This window comes from Pholcus phalangioides, unplaced genomic scaffold, assembly GCF_987345545.1.
Source record: "Pholcus phalangioides strain wild (caught in Gottingen) unplaced genomic scaffold, Ppha-v1.0 ptg000024l_1, whole genome shotgun sequence".
NCBI classification, from domain to species: Eukaryota; Metazoa; Arthropoda; class Arachnida; order Araneae; family Pholcidae; genus Pholcus; species Pholcus phalangioides.
The window spans coordinates 31,391,530-31,405,197 of record NW_028301616.1 but is presented as its reverse complement, the minus strand read 5'-3'; the positions used below and the strand labels follow the sequence as shown (position 1 = coordinate 31,405,197).

General features: G+C 40.5%; 1 pseudogene across 3 annotated transcripts in view; it reads left to right on the top strand.

The window, feature by feature from the left end:
• The first annotated feature begins 9,304 nt into the window (after nt 1-9,304).
• Nucleotides 9,305-13,668, top strand: part of LOC149069225 (ecto-NOX disulfide-thiol exchanger 2 pseudogene) — a 58,212-nt pseudogene continuing 53,848 nt past the window's right edge. For all 3 annotated transcript variants that reach the window (XR_016195155.1, XR_016195154.1, XR_016195153.1), the window contains exon 1: nt 9,305-12,099. The product of XR_016195155.1 is annotated as an ecto-NOX disulfide-thiol exchanger 2 pseudogene, transcript variant X3 (transcript). The remainder of the gene's footprint in view (nt 12,100-13,668) is intronic.

Here is a 13,668-nt window from a genome sequence, read left to right as displayed (position 1 = left end):
ACACTGCTCGTATAAAACATTTTCGACCATGGCCGCCAAAAGGATGGGCTACTACACCGTACACCAACTCCGGTCATATATCGCCATACGGCAATTTCCAACCAATGGAGTTGATTGGGAAATGAAGGCTCCATCCATCGGTTGTCGCCCTAGGCTCGGTAGGTAAAGATCTTGCTTCGAATTTTCTATGCCTGGATTCGAACCCATGGATCTTGATGGCAGCCTTCGTAGTGGCAAACGAGCTGAAGACGAAGGATGGGTTGATGAAATCCAGCCTATAGGAGAATTCTTATAATTTTCTTTTTTTTTCCACACTGTAAATTCAGAATGGACGGCCGGTGAGAGATCCCAGCCAGGATCCCTGCTGCAGCATGAGTGGACCATTCTTCCGATGCCCTTAAGCATTCCCCCACATCTTGCAGCCGGGCTCTCAGATTGGAATCTTCGACGGGTCACTCTAAAATTAATTTATAGTTGTAAAAAATGATTAGAATCATCCAGGACCCCAGGGCTGGATCCCTCTCAGCCCTGCCTTTGGGGGGACATGCCCTTAAGGTGGCTATAGACGTAACTGCAAACTTGACAAGCAGGCATGCTCAATTTTCTTATTTGTCACCTATTTAAAAAGCCCATATGAGTAGCTTCTGTGGAGAAAGTAAAAAAAGGGAAAAAGACGATGATATGGTTATAAGAGAAGGTGAACAGAAGAAGAATGACTGATTGCTAGCAGGTGGCATTCTCTTGCTGCGGTTTAGAAATTAAACCGAAGAAAATGTCATATAATTTACAGTAGTAATAAATTACACTGCTCAAAACAATTAGGGGAGCAAGCAAAAAAAGTGAAGAAAACCATGCGAGACAGCCATGTATTGGCATACAATGGATAGTACACGCGTATCAATGCGCAATACAGAAAAAAGTCGTAAAAAAATTTGGAATTAAGCTTTAATTCTTTGAAAATATGGAAAAAACATGAAAAGATGATTTAGGGCAACAATTTGGTTACATGTAAACGATAAAAAAAAGGACTGTTTAGACATGATGCATGAGTTTTAATAGGGCGTGTGGTCTCCTCGAACAGCTAAGACTGCTGCACATCTGTTTGCCATGGATGCGATGAGGTTATCGATCAGACTTTGGGGACTGTTCCACTCCTCAACAAGTGCAATCTGCAAGTCTCGGACAGTAACAGGCGGCCTTGGTCGCGCAGCAAGGCGTCGTCCGAACATGCTCGATTGGATTCAGGTCAGAAGAGCACGCTGGCCATTCCATACGCTGTATTGTTTCAGCTTTAAGCATGTTCTCCACCAGACGAGCTCTATGCGGTCGGGCATTATCATCCTGGAAAACAAAGGAATCTCCAATGGCTCCAGCATAAGGGATGACATGAGGTCGCAGTATCTCGTCTGCATACCTTCGGGCCGTCAAAGTGCCATTCCGAATGATATGCAGGTCCGTACGTCCACCTATGCAGATTCCACCCCATACCATCCAACCAGCTCGTCTGTATTGTGACCTTTCACGAACGAATGCGGGGTTATTTCGAGTGCCCCTGTCCCTCCATACCAGAACACGTCGGGTGTCACACTCCAGACAGAATCGGGACTCGTCTGTAAACAGCACTTGGCTCCAATCATGTTGCTCCCAATCTCGATGTTCAGCAGCCCATCTTCTTCGGGCCGCACGGTGGCGTGGGGTCAACGGAATGCAGACCATTGGCCTACGTGCATAGAGCCCTCCCTCATGAAGCCGATTACGTACTGTTTGGCTGGACACCCTTCGTCCTGTTGCCAAGAGCAACCGTCTTTGCAGCTGCGTAGCATTCTCTGTTCTGTTTCGACGGGCTGTTAACCGTACATACCGGTCATCAGTTGCTGTAGTGGCACGTGGCCGACCTTGCCCTGGTCGACGTCTAACATTTCCTGTTTCTTGGAATCGATTCCACAGCCTTGCAACAACACTTCTGGCGACTCCAACAGCGTCCGCGACACTACGTTGTGTTTGCCCGGATTCCAGTCTGCCTGTAACACGCCATGCCATGGATTCCGGTAAATCACGTTGTTGAGACATCCTCAAGTCACCTTGTCTCAAAAAAAAAAAATACTGCGCAATCGAATTTCACAGTTACGGCAGTAAAACAGACGTTTCTGCAACATCCCGATTTCTCCCCTTATCTCCTTTTTCTGGTTTTCGACGTCATGAACTTTGATTTGCATATGAAGTTTTCTTCTTCCGTTTCCTGCTAGGCTTTAAATTATGGATGATTCATTTTATGTTACTTATCGGTATACATCTTTGCGTATTTTAAAAATTAATTTATTTTATTATTTTAGGAATTTAATTATTAATTTAAAGTAATTTTACTCCCTTTATTACTAAATGATCACTACTCCCTTCGAATTTTTTTCTGTATCAAGTATTTTAGTTCAAATATTAAAATTAATAAAAATTCAAATTTTTTAAATTAAAAAATTTAATTTACTTCCACAATTTATAACAACAATTTTCGAGTACATCATTTAACAAACGCCTACACAAAAAGCGCAGCTCACTCAAGCGTGAAGACTGACGGAGTTCACTGAAGCGTGAAGAATACCCGCATACAAGAATTTGTGTGTAATAATCATCATCACCACCAGCCAAGGAATTGGGTAGTCAAGGCCGTCCGGATGGGAAGGGGAACTGACAAACAATGTATATGCTCTGTGTGTTTGTGTATGTAATGTTTTTCTTGATTTAAATAAAGTGATAATACAACATGGTGGCAGCGGTAAAAGGCCATGGGAACAGCTTTGGTATAAGGGACAGGCCAAATTGGCGACTTTTTTTCCGGCGATAAGTTGCCATCGTTGGCGCGCTCTGGTTTGTTGTTGTTCTGCTGGGTTGTCGTTGTTCCAGAATGTTCGTAGAATTCTGCCAGTCGGTGGCGCTGACTGTTGTTTTTCCGTGTTCTTAGCGTCCTAGCGCGTCTTTCAAACGGGTTTTACTGCCATTTTCAAACTGGTTTTCTCTTTTTCTCATTCTATCCTCTCTCTTTTTTTCTTCCAAATGACGTCACGTAATAGCCGCGGCGTTTTGAAAAACCGTTGGGATAGTTCTTCATATCTTCTCTTCCTTCCGTATATATGATGATGTGTGTGTGTCGGATTAATTGGAATCATTTTGGATATCTTTTCCCTCAGGTTGTACCTTTAATATTTTCCAATACTTATTCTTTTCTACATGCAGGATGCCCCTGCATCCTTTTTATTTTATTTATTTATTTTATACCGTTGATTATTTATAGGAACCCGGATTCTCGGAAAGAGAGTCCGGGTTTTAATTTATAATAAATAGAATATTTTTATTTATACAACATGCAGGACCGTTGATTATTTATAAGAACCCGGATTCTCGGAAAGAGAGTCCGGGTTTTAATTTATAATACATAGAATATTTTTATTTATACAGCAGGACCGTTATTTATTCACAACGGTCCGGGTTTTATTTAAACCCTGATTTCATTTTTTTTTATCCAGTTTTATTTTTTAAATACTCCACAGCTTATTTTTGTTTATGCCATTTGTTTTTACTGTTTTCTATGCTGGCGACTTTTTTTTTCTGGCGCACGTAGTGTCTGGCGGCCTTTTCTCGGGCCGTCTGACATTTGGCGCCGGGAAAAAAAAGTCGCCGAAAATCGCCAACCTGTCCCTTATACCAAAGCTGTTCCAGGCCATGACAACAAAGTAGCAGCAGAGAAAAAAAAATGTTCTGATACACATCAAGTAGATGAAAATCAGTACTTGCAAGGAACTTTCAATCTGAAAAGTAAACATGACTGATCCAGAGCACTTTCCTTTTGCCATTCCAGCAATACAGATGAACCAGCCGGACAATTTTACATTTTCAACACCTGCAAACTGGTCAAGATGGATAACTCGCTTCCAGAGATTCCGTATAGCTTCTGGGCTCTCCACCAAGACGGGAGAAGAGCAGGTAAACTCACTGATTTATATTATGGGTGAACAAGCCGAGGACATTTACACTTCTTTCAAGTTGGCTGACACTGAAAGGGGAAACTATGAATTTGTTGTGAAGAAGTTTAGTGATCATTTCATTGTTAAAAAGAATACAATTTTTGAACGAGCACAGTTCAACAAACGTGTGCAGCAAGAAGGAGAATCAGTAAACAACTTCATTACTGCTTTATACAGCCTTGCTGAACATTGTGATTATGGAGAATTGCATGATCAACTCATACGTGATCGTATTGTTGTTGGTATTCGAGATAAACCTCTAAGTGGAAGGTTGCAACTGGATGCCGAACTTACACTAACAAAAGCGGTAGAACAAGTTAGGCTTAGTGAATCAATCAAGCAGCAACAACATAAATTCAATGAAACGGAAACCAATGTTCCTATACATGTAATGTCTTCAAGAAAATCTGATCACTTTCAATATCAAAAGTCTGGTGTGAAAAATAAACCAAAGAGCAAGAACTTTTCAGATTCCCAACATTCGGAGACATGCAAATGGTGTGGCAAGCAGAAACATGAGAGAAGATTATGTCCAGCTAGAGATGCCAAATGTTTTAAATGTTCGAAACTGGGACATTTCGGAAACGTTTGTTTAGCAAAGAAACCAAACCAGCATTCAAAAATTTCGTTCTTGGGTCATATTCAAGACAACACAAACCAGGATTGGACAGTTTTTGTCAATATTATGAATAAGAAATTGAAATTTCGACTAGATAGCGGAGCAGATCATACAGTAATACCTGCAACTTTGTATCACAAGATGTTTCAGAAATTGAATTTGAAACCAGCTGATAGAACTCTCTGTGGTCCAGATAACACTCCGTTAAAAGTGCTGGGCATGTTCGAAGCACCTCTGAGCTATGTAAACAAGAAATGCACAGAAGAAATTTATGTCATCGATGGCTTGAAAAACTGTCTTCTTGGGAAACCAGCTTTGATATCCTTTGGTTTAGGACCCAATATCAGTGCTGTTCAATGGGTTACTGCAATAGATCCGAAAAAAGAGTTTCCTGAACTGTTTGAAGGACTTGGACTCATGAAGGAATGCTATTCCATACAACTCAAGCCTGATGCCATTCCATGTGCAGTAACATCACCAAGACGAGTACCCATACCTCTTTTGAAGAAGACAGAAATTGAGATAAAAAGGATGGTCGAACAAAAAGTCATAACTCCAGTTACCGAGCCAACAGAGTGGTGCTCTCCTGTTGTCATAGTGCCCAAAAGTGATGGAAAGGTGAGAATTTGTGTGGATCTGATCGAGCTGAATAAAAATGTTCTACGGGAATTACATCCCTTACCCAAAGTGGAATACACACTGAATCTGTTATCTGGTGCTAAAGTGTTCTCAAAACTGGATGCAAATTCAGGATTCTGGCAAATCTCATTGGATGAAAAATCATCTTATCTCACAACATTTATTACTCCGTTTGGAAGATTCAGATTTCTTAGACTACCCTTTGGAATCTCTTCCGCTCCAGAACATTTCTAAAGAAGAATGATACAAATTCTGGAAAACACAAGTGGAACAGTTTGTCACATGGATGACATACTAGTGTGGGGGTCTACTCAAGAAGAGCATGATGTGAGATTGAGAGAAGTTTGCCAGAAACTGAAGGATGTTCATTTGACTTTGAACAAAGAAAAATGTATCTTCTCAACGAGCAAAATTAAATTTCTTGGTCACATCATTGATAGCCAAGGAATTCATCCAGATGATGAGAAAATCATTGCTATCAAGGAGTATAAGTCACCAACAAATAAGAAGGAACTGAAACAGATGTTGGGTATGGCAAATTACTTGGCTCGTTTTGTTCCAAATTATGCAGAAATGCTTTCTCCTCTAACTATGCTTCTCAGTAACAAAATAGATTTTATCTGGGATATGCCTCAGCAAAATGCTTTTCTCAAATGGAAGGAGATACTGTCATCTGATCCTGTTTTGAAAATCTTCAATCCCAACCAGGAATCCATAGTTACTGTCGATGCATCTTCATATGGCTTGGGAGCAACCTTACGCCAAAAGCAAGATGATGGTCAGATTGGTGTTATTGCCTATGGTTCCAGAACTTTAACCACAGCTGAGACTAGATACGCCCAAATCGAAAAGGAAGCCTTAGCTATTGCATGGGGTTGTGAGAAATTTAAGGATTACCTAACAGGAACTCATTTCAAGATAGAGAGTGATCATAAACCTCTGATTCCTATCTTCTCCAGAAAACATTTGGACGACTTGTCACCAAGGCTACAAAGGATCAAATTAAGGATGATGCGATACTCTTATGACATAGTTCACATTCCAGGAAAGGAACTGTATGCAGCAGACGCTTTATCCAGGAGTCCTCAAGTGTATCCAAACAAGACAAATGAATTGGAAGACGAAATAGATGCATATGTTCAAATGGTTAAAGAGACTCTACCAGCTTCATCGAAAAGACTGGAAGAACTACAAGAAGCACAACTTGCTGATGAAGTTTGTCAGAAACTTTCATCATATACAATGACGGGGTGGCCTGCAAAGAAAGATGTCGATTCCTGTTGTCTACCTTTCTGGCAACATCGTTATGAAATCTCCATTCAGGATGGGATAGTGATGAGAGGCTGTAGAATCATCATTCCTCGATCACATCAAAGGGAAGTTCTAAATCAGATTCACGAAGGTCATCTTGGAATTACAAAATGCAGAGCTAGAGCCAGATGTTCTGTTTATTGGCCTGGAATAAGTAAAGAAATAGAAGAAAAGGTAAAAAATTGCACGGCTTGTATCCAAGAATCTAAGAACAGGCACCAACCTCTCATTCCAACACCATTTCCTGAGAGACCGTGGGAGATGATTGGCATGGACTTGTTCAAGTACAAGAATTCGTGGTATCTTCTTTTAGCTGACTACTATTCTCGTTTTCCTGAAATTGCAAAACTTGATAGACTGACAGCTGCTGAAATCATAAACCATTGCAAGTCCATATTCGCTCAACATGGCATTCCAGATATTGTTCGATCAGACAATGGGCCTCAATTTGATCCAGTGCGAACATTGGAATTTCAAACATTTTCTAAAAGGTATGGATTCACACACATTTCTAGTAGCCCAAAGTTTCCTCAAAGTAATGGAATGGTTGAGTCAGCAGTTAAAACAGTTAAAATGCTGATTAAGAAGTCTGAAGATCCATACATTGCTTTGATGGCATATCGAGCAACTCCCCTAGAAAACGGATTCAGTCCAGCAGAGTTGCTGATGGGTAGAAGAATTAAAACAACTTTGCCAATAGCTAAAGGTCAGTTGCAACCACAAGCAGTGGATAGAAAAACCATCCAGGTCAAGGAAGAAAGGAGAGTTGAGAGACAGTGCCAAAACTACAACCAAAGACGTGGTGTGAGAGATCTAAAGAAATTACAGGAAGGAGAAGAAGTATGGATAACTGACAGGAGAGCTACTGGTGTAGTACTAAAAAAGACTTCATTCCCAAGATCTTATCTGATTAAGTCGGGAAATAACATCTATAGAAGAAATAGGAGACATCTAATCCCATCACCAAATTTCCACCCAGAGAAAGAAGAATTGGACTTTCCTTCATTAGAACACTGTCCTGCAGCAACTCCATCGAATTCGAGTGAAAACTCAGCTGTCAAGGTACCTTATGTCACTAGAAGTGGGAGGATGGTTCACCCCCCTAATAGGCTCAACCTATAAAAAAAGGGGGGGGGGAGATGTGTAATAATCATCATCACCACCAGCCAAGGAATTGGGTAGTCAAGGCCGTCCGGATGGGAAGGGGAACTGACAAACAATGTATATGCTCTGTGTGTTTGTGTATGTAATGTTTTTCTTGATTTAAATAAAGTGATAATACAACAATTTGCGCCAAGACAGCCTTTACTGGCAACCCGGGATCATTTTTATCCTTTCCCCGCGCCGAAATGGATCCTCTCTAGAGAGGGGGATTCGGGTAACTCTTCTCGTGATCTGAGCACTATACCTTACCAAAGCTGCATTAACTTACAAGCGGCTTTGATACCTTACCGAGGCCGCGCATCGATACATTGGTTAAGAGGCTTTTGTTGCCATAGCAACGACTGATGAGGTTCCCTCGTAGCTTCCTCTTCACTGCAAAGTTAACCTGAAACGGACTATAGAATAAGCATATAAGTAATATAAGCTCGATGGTATGTCCCTCAAAATATCACGTGATCCAAAAAGCCTCGTAAGCAAAACAGAAGGAAGAAAATGGCAACGATACCAAAAATAAGGAAAAATGAACCAAGTACTCAAGGATCATTCAAAATCGTAATATTTGATCATTAAAAACAAAACTTTCCCCCCTCCATAAAAAAAAAGGCCTTTTACTATAGGGCGACCATACGTCCCGTATTTGCCTGGACAGTCCCGGTATTTTCTGTTTTTTTGGCCGTCCCGACATTTAGGCAAAAGTGTCCCGGTTTTTCCCGTATTTTACACCAAGCCTACTTGAATTTTTATTCTTTATTGAAGTCAAAGATTGACACTATTTTTCAACTCATAAATTATTTTATGATAATTACATCTATATATATGAGAATACTAATCTCCCACATTTGCCTTGGTGAACGTTTTTTTTCCGTGGAATACATTTTAATCCACTGCAATTTGCAGTAATGCGTCATTTCCCTCGTTTGTGATTTTCCCGTAATTTCAACAATATTTGGCTACTTTGTTTAGTTTAGGCGATAATTGGCAATGTCCCGTATTTCTCTGGAGAAAATATGGTCAGCCTAGCTTTTACTAGATTTAAGAGCACATTATTTTTTTTTCGGCCTGAAAATTTTTTTAAGGAACCATTCAAGTATGACGTAAGCAGATTTTAAGCCATTTTTGACCCACCCCCACCCCTTTTCAGCAAAAGTCAGCAAAACACGGACGACCCCCCCCCCCCCCCAGCAAAATTTCGTCAGCAGCATAGAATATTTCATATCTTCAAAAAGGGTGGTTGATGACGTAAGCAACCTTCAAAACCCCCTCCCCCCTTGTCATCAAAAATCAGCAAATCCGAAATCCCCCCCCCCTCCGATGCTGACGTAATACTTGAATGACCCCGAAATTTGATTTCGAAAATTCATTGTATTCAAAAAAAAAAAATTTTTAACAAAATTTGCCATTACACGTGATAGTAATCGTAAAAATATTATTTTAACAATAACAAAAAAAAATAAATAATCAACTAGGAAATTTTGTTGCATTTGCAGCTGAAAAACAAGAAATGCGCAAACTTCTACGCAGGATTAAGTAATACCCTGTGCCTGGACTCTGCAGACGTTGAACATGCGCGTGGGGTTCCTAAAGCGATAACAAAGGCAAATCAGACGCCATTACTGCAATTCGTCTTCGTGTGTGTGCTAGTTCGCTCAGTCAGTTCGTCATATTCATTTCCCAAAGTTGAATCTGATGATTGTTGTATGTAAGTATGGAAGGTTCAAATAATAATTCTACGGATTTCAATTCGGCGGGCAAACAGAAAGCTCGATTGCCGTATTCCGAGAATGGAGGAAATCGGGAAACCAAACCTGTGGCTTCTACGTCAGCGGCGACCACTTCCTGGTACGATGGCCACGGCAGAGAGCATCGCAGAGAAAGAGATCAACCACACAAAAAGGTACGGGAACGGAGCCACGATAGAGACTCTTGGAACTCGAACAACAGCAACACTGGTGGTGCTAGAGAGAAGGAACGCGCTGCTCACGGCAGTAGGAATCGCGAGAATTTCCGGGAGGAAGAGTCGAAGGATCGATTCCGCGAAGAGCAGCAGCAGCAGCAACAACAGCCACTTCAGCAGCAACAGCAACCACCACCTCTCCAACAGCAGCAGCAACCGGCTTACCCATCTTACGCGGCGTATGGCTCGGCTGATGCTGCCTACATGGACAATAACCGAAGAGCTGCTCTAGGTATGATGTCAAACCTGTCGTCCTATGGTCTCTTTGCTGCGATGAACTCTTCGCAGTGGGGCATGAACCCTCTGGAAGGCATGAACATGAACGTAGCAGCAGCAGCTTCTACCTCAGCAGGTATGGCGGTTACACCGAGCATGGACATGAACGCAGCCAATTCGGGAGCAGGTATAAATCCATATGCATTCATGGGGATGGCGGGTGATCCCAACCTGTTTGGTATGATGGGAATGGGCAACTATGGTCAGTATGGAATGATGAGCGCAGATCCGAATTTGATGATGGGCACCAGAGAGGTTTTGCATTTGAATAAGTGTGTGTTGTATCCCCCGAATCCTAATGCCCCACCACCTACTACCAGGGAAAAGCCCTTGGGATGCAAAACCGTTTTTGTTGGGGGACTTCCCGAGAATGCTACAGAGGAAATCATGAAAGAAATTTTTGAGAGATGTGGTGAGATCCTTACAATACGGATGAGCAAAAAGAACTTTTGTCACATTCGGTTTGCCAGCGAGTCTTACATTGATCATGCTATATGTTTTTCTGGGTATCGTATTAAGATTGATAATAAGGATGATGCTCCTAACACTGGGAGGTTACATGTTGATTATGCTCAGGCTCGTGATGATCAATACGAGTACGAGTGTAGGCAACGGTCGTTGCAAAGAGAAGCTCGTCACAGAGAAAAACTAGAACAAGGTTATTATGATCCACCTACTCCCCCACCAGTTGTCCATTATTCAGATCACGAAGCTGCTGTCCTGGGTGAGAAACTCCGAAGCGAAGAAACGTTTCAACAAGCAGTATTTGTTCTTATAACATGGCTAGAGAGGGGTGAATGTAACAAGATGAATTCTGGATACTTTTATTCCATGATACAGAGCACCAATAGTCATGTTCGTCGTCTTATGAACGAAAAGTTGAAATATGAAGATGAATTGAACAAGGCCAAAATGATGTTGAAACAACAGATGCAAGGAATCTTATTGCAGTTTAATGAAATTGGCAAAGTCTTTAATGCTGCTAACTTGCAGAAGGTTTGGGATCATTTTACAAAAGCCCAGCGTAAGAATATAGAACTTTGGAAGAAACAGACCGAAGAAATAAAGAACGCTCATGTGGAAGAAGTTCTAAATGACAGGATCGAAGATGAAATGGATGTTAGTGAAGATGAAGGAGAAAATTCTGGCAAAGAAGATGGCGGTGAAATTATTGAAACAAATGATCAGTTGATCGTCAATAGTGCAGCTGAAGAGCTTAATAAGTTACGAGAAGAAAATGATTCTCTTAGATGCCAACTGGAAGCATCTCAGAATGAAGCTGTTCTGTTAAGATCTGAGTCTGAGCAAGAGCGAGATCTCAAAGATCGCCAGCTGCATGCATTGCAACAAGCTTTACAGAATATGCAAAAGGAACTAATGAACATGTCTCAAAAACGTACCAAAGAAGAAGCAGAACTAAAGGAATTAAGAGCTTATAAATTGAAAAAAGAAGAGAGAAAAAATGAAGATCATAGTGAATGCGCTCATGAAAGAGACGGAGACAAATTGAGTCTCAGAAATTTTGCTGTTAAAGATACTGATTTGGACCTCCAGCGAGAAACACTGGCATTCAGTTCCTCTGTCACGTCGACTTCCAATAATGTATTGACTGTTACTACAGGAGAAGCCTGCATGATTGGATTGATATCTACATTCCTGAATGTTCACCCTTTTGGGGCTAGCATTGATTACATATGTTCGTATCTCCATCAGATCGATTGTACCATCAGGGCCAGAGACGTTGAAGCCTTGATGAAGAAGTTCCCCACTGTCTTCAAGGAAGAGTCAACCGGTATAGGAGCGAGTCTTGAGAAGAAATGGTTTTTCTGTGGCTTCAAGTCCCAAATTTAACTGCCCTGCAGTTTTTTTTTTTTTTTTGTACTTTGTGATGCTTTGTCGTTATATCTGTCTTTGTGTTGGTGTCATTCACTGCTTCGAAGGAAATCTATGTCTCTTGTCTCATTCTGTTTTAATGTATGTATGCTTATTTGTTTTGGGAGCTGCATCCTCAAGATGTCACATCTCAGATGTCCTCATCAATTGAAGGTAACAGAAAAAAATGACCTAGTCACACCACACATAAGATGCTGTTGGACCAGATTTTCTTCTGATTTTCACAGGTGAGTCTCTTGGAGATGCCATGCTTTGTAAGTGAATTTTTTTAATTTGCATAATGACAGGATCTTGTTAAATACAGAATATTATTGGGTACTTGTGTAATATCTGTGTCAGGGAAATGAACTTTCAATAATGGTTGAATTAAGTAACTGCATAATTAGCCATTGTCTTATATTGGTAACCTGGCATGGATAATAAGCAAGTACCTAGAGGTTAGCAAGTATGAGAGTCTAATTTACTTGGGAACCATGTTATTGGTCAGATCTGGGTCTTTTGTGAGTGAAAGTGGGTTTATTTAAAAAATATTGATGGTCCCCCTATCATTCACCTGCATCCCTGTAAATCAAATTTATTTCTAAAGAAATGTTCAATCCAAAGGTTCATTGAAAAAAATTTAATTTACCAACTTATTACTAGGTTGTTTTACTTTTATCATCTGCTGGTAGAGAAAGCTTCTAAAGATACCCATTAACAAATATTTGCACATTTATATACGTACTAATCTATAAATTCTCTCTTCTGACCATTTTTTTTTCCTATTTCGGAAAATCTTACCTCTTTTAATTATAACTTCTGATTAAATTTACAGCAAGTGATGCTGACGCTTATTCGTATAAATTCTTGCAACAGGATTTCCTGGTGAAATGATTTTATTTTTCGCTTCCCGGATGTCCTAAATTCTAATCTACCACCCTTTGACAGGCATAGCATATTTTCACGCCTGAATATGGGAGTTATGTCAGAGCATTATTGTGTTGGTGAAACTTAACACAGGGGTGGGAACTCTGTGCCAATGGCGCCGCACTGCGCCAAAACTAATATCTTGCGCCATCCTGCTCCAATAGGGTATTTTCGCATTTTTCTGCGCCAAATAGCGAATTTTGCTTCAGTATGCCCGGAATTTCGGGAAGGGCAGCAAAAAAATTTTGTTCCTGCTAGCCACGAAACGTTTCTTTATGAGAAGAGCGTGTTTTATTCCACTATACTTAAACTATCGGCCCTGATCGGGCTTTCAATCGCGAAACCCCGATATTGTCCGTGATCGTGGAACTGAAGATGGTTTACAATGTCTTTCAGCTTTAAAGTGCAAATTCGAGTGTTTCCGTTTAAAAAAAAAGTCGTCACTGGAAGCAGCAGAAATTACTGTAGTCGATTGTCATTGTGTTAAATCCCGATGTTTCGTGAAAAAAATTTTCATTCCGGGAGTAAAAAGCGCATGTCCGCATTACGAATGTTAGTTTAGAAACTTCGGCAATTTAACGCTCGTTATTCGACAATCTCGCCAGATAATGAGTTCTGAATCGCCAAACATCGAGTTGATTCTTCCGAAATTCTCTCCCATTTTGCAACAATTTCTTTCCAAGTATAAAAAAATTAAAAACTTATAAATTTTTTTTATCTAATTTGAAGTGCTGCTGTTCAAGGCAGCAAATAGTGTCGTCAGTAAGCAAAAATCATCTTAAATAGACAGGTGCAAAAAATTTTATGACAGCCGCTCTTTCAAACAAGGTGTCAAAAGCCTAAAACACCAAAAACAAAAATCAAGCTGACGAAAAGATGTTTGATAACAA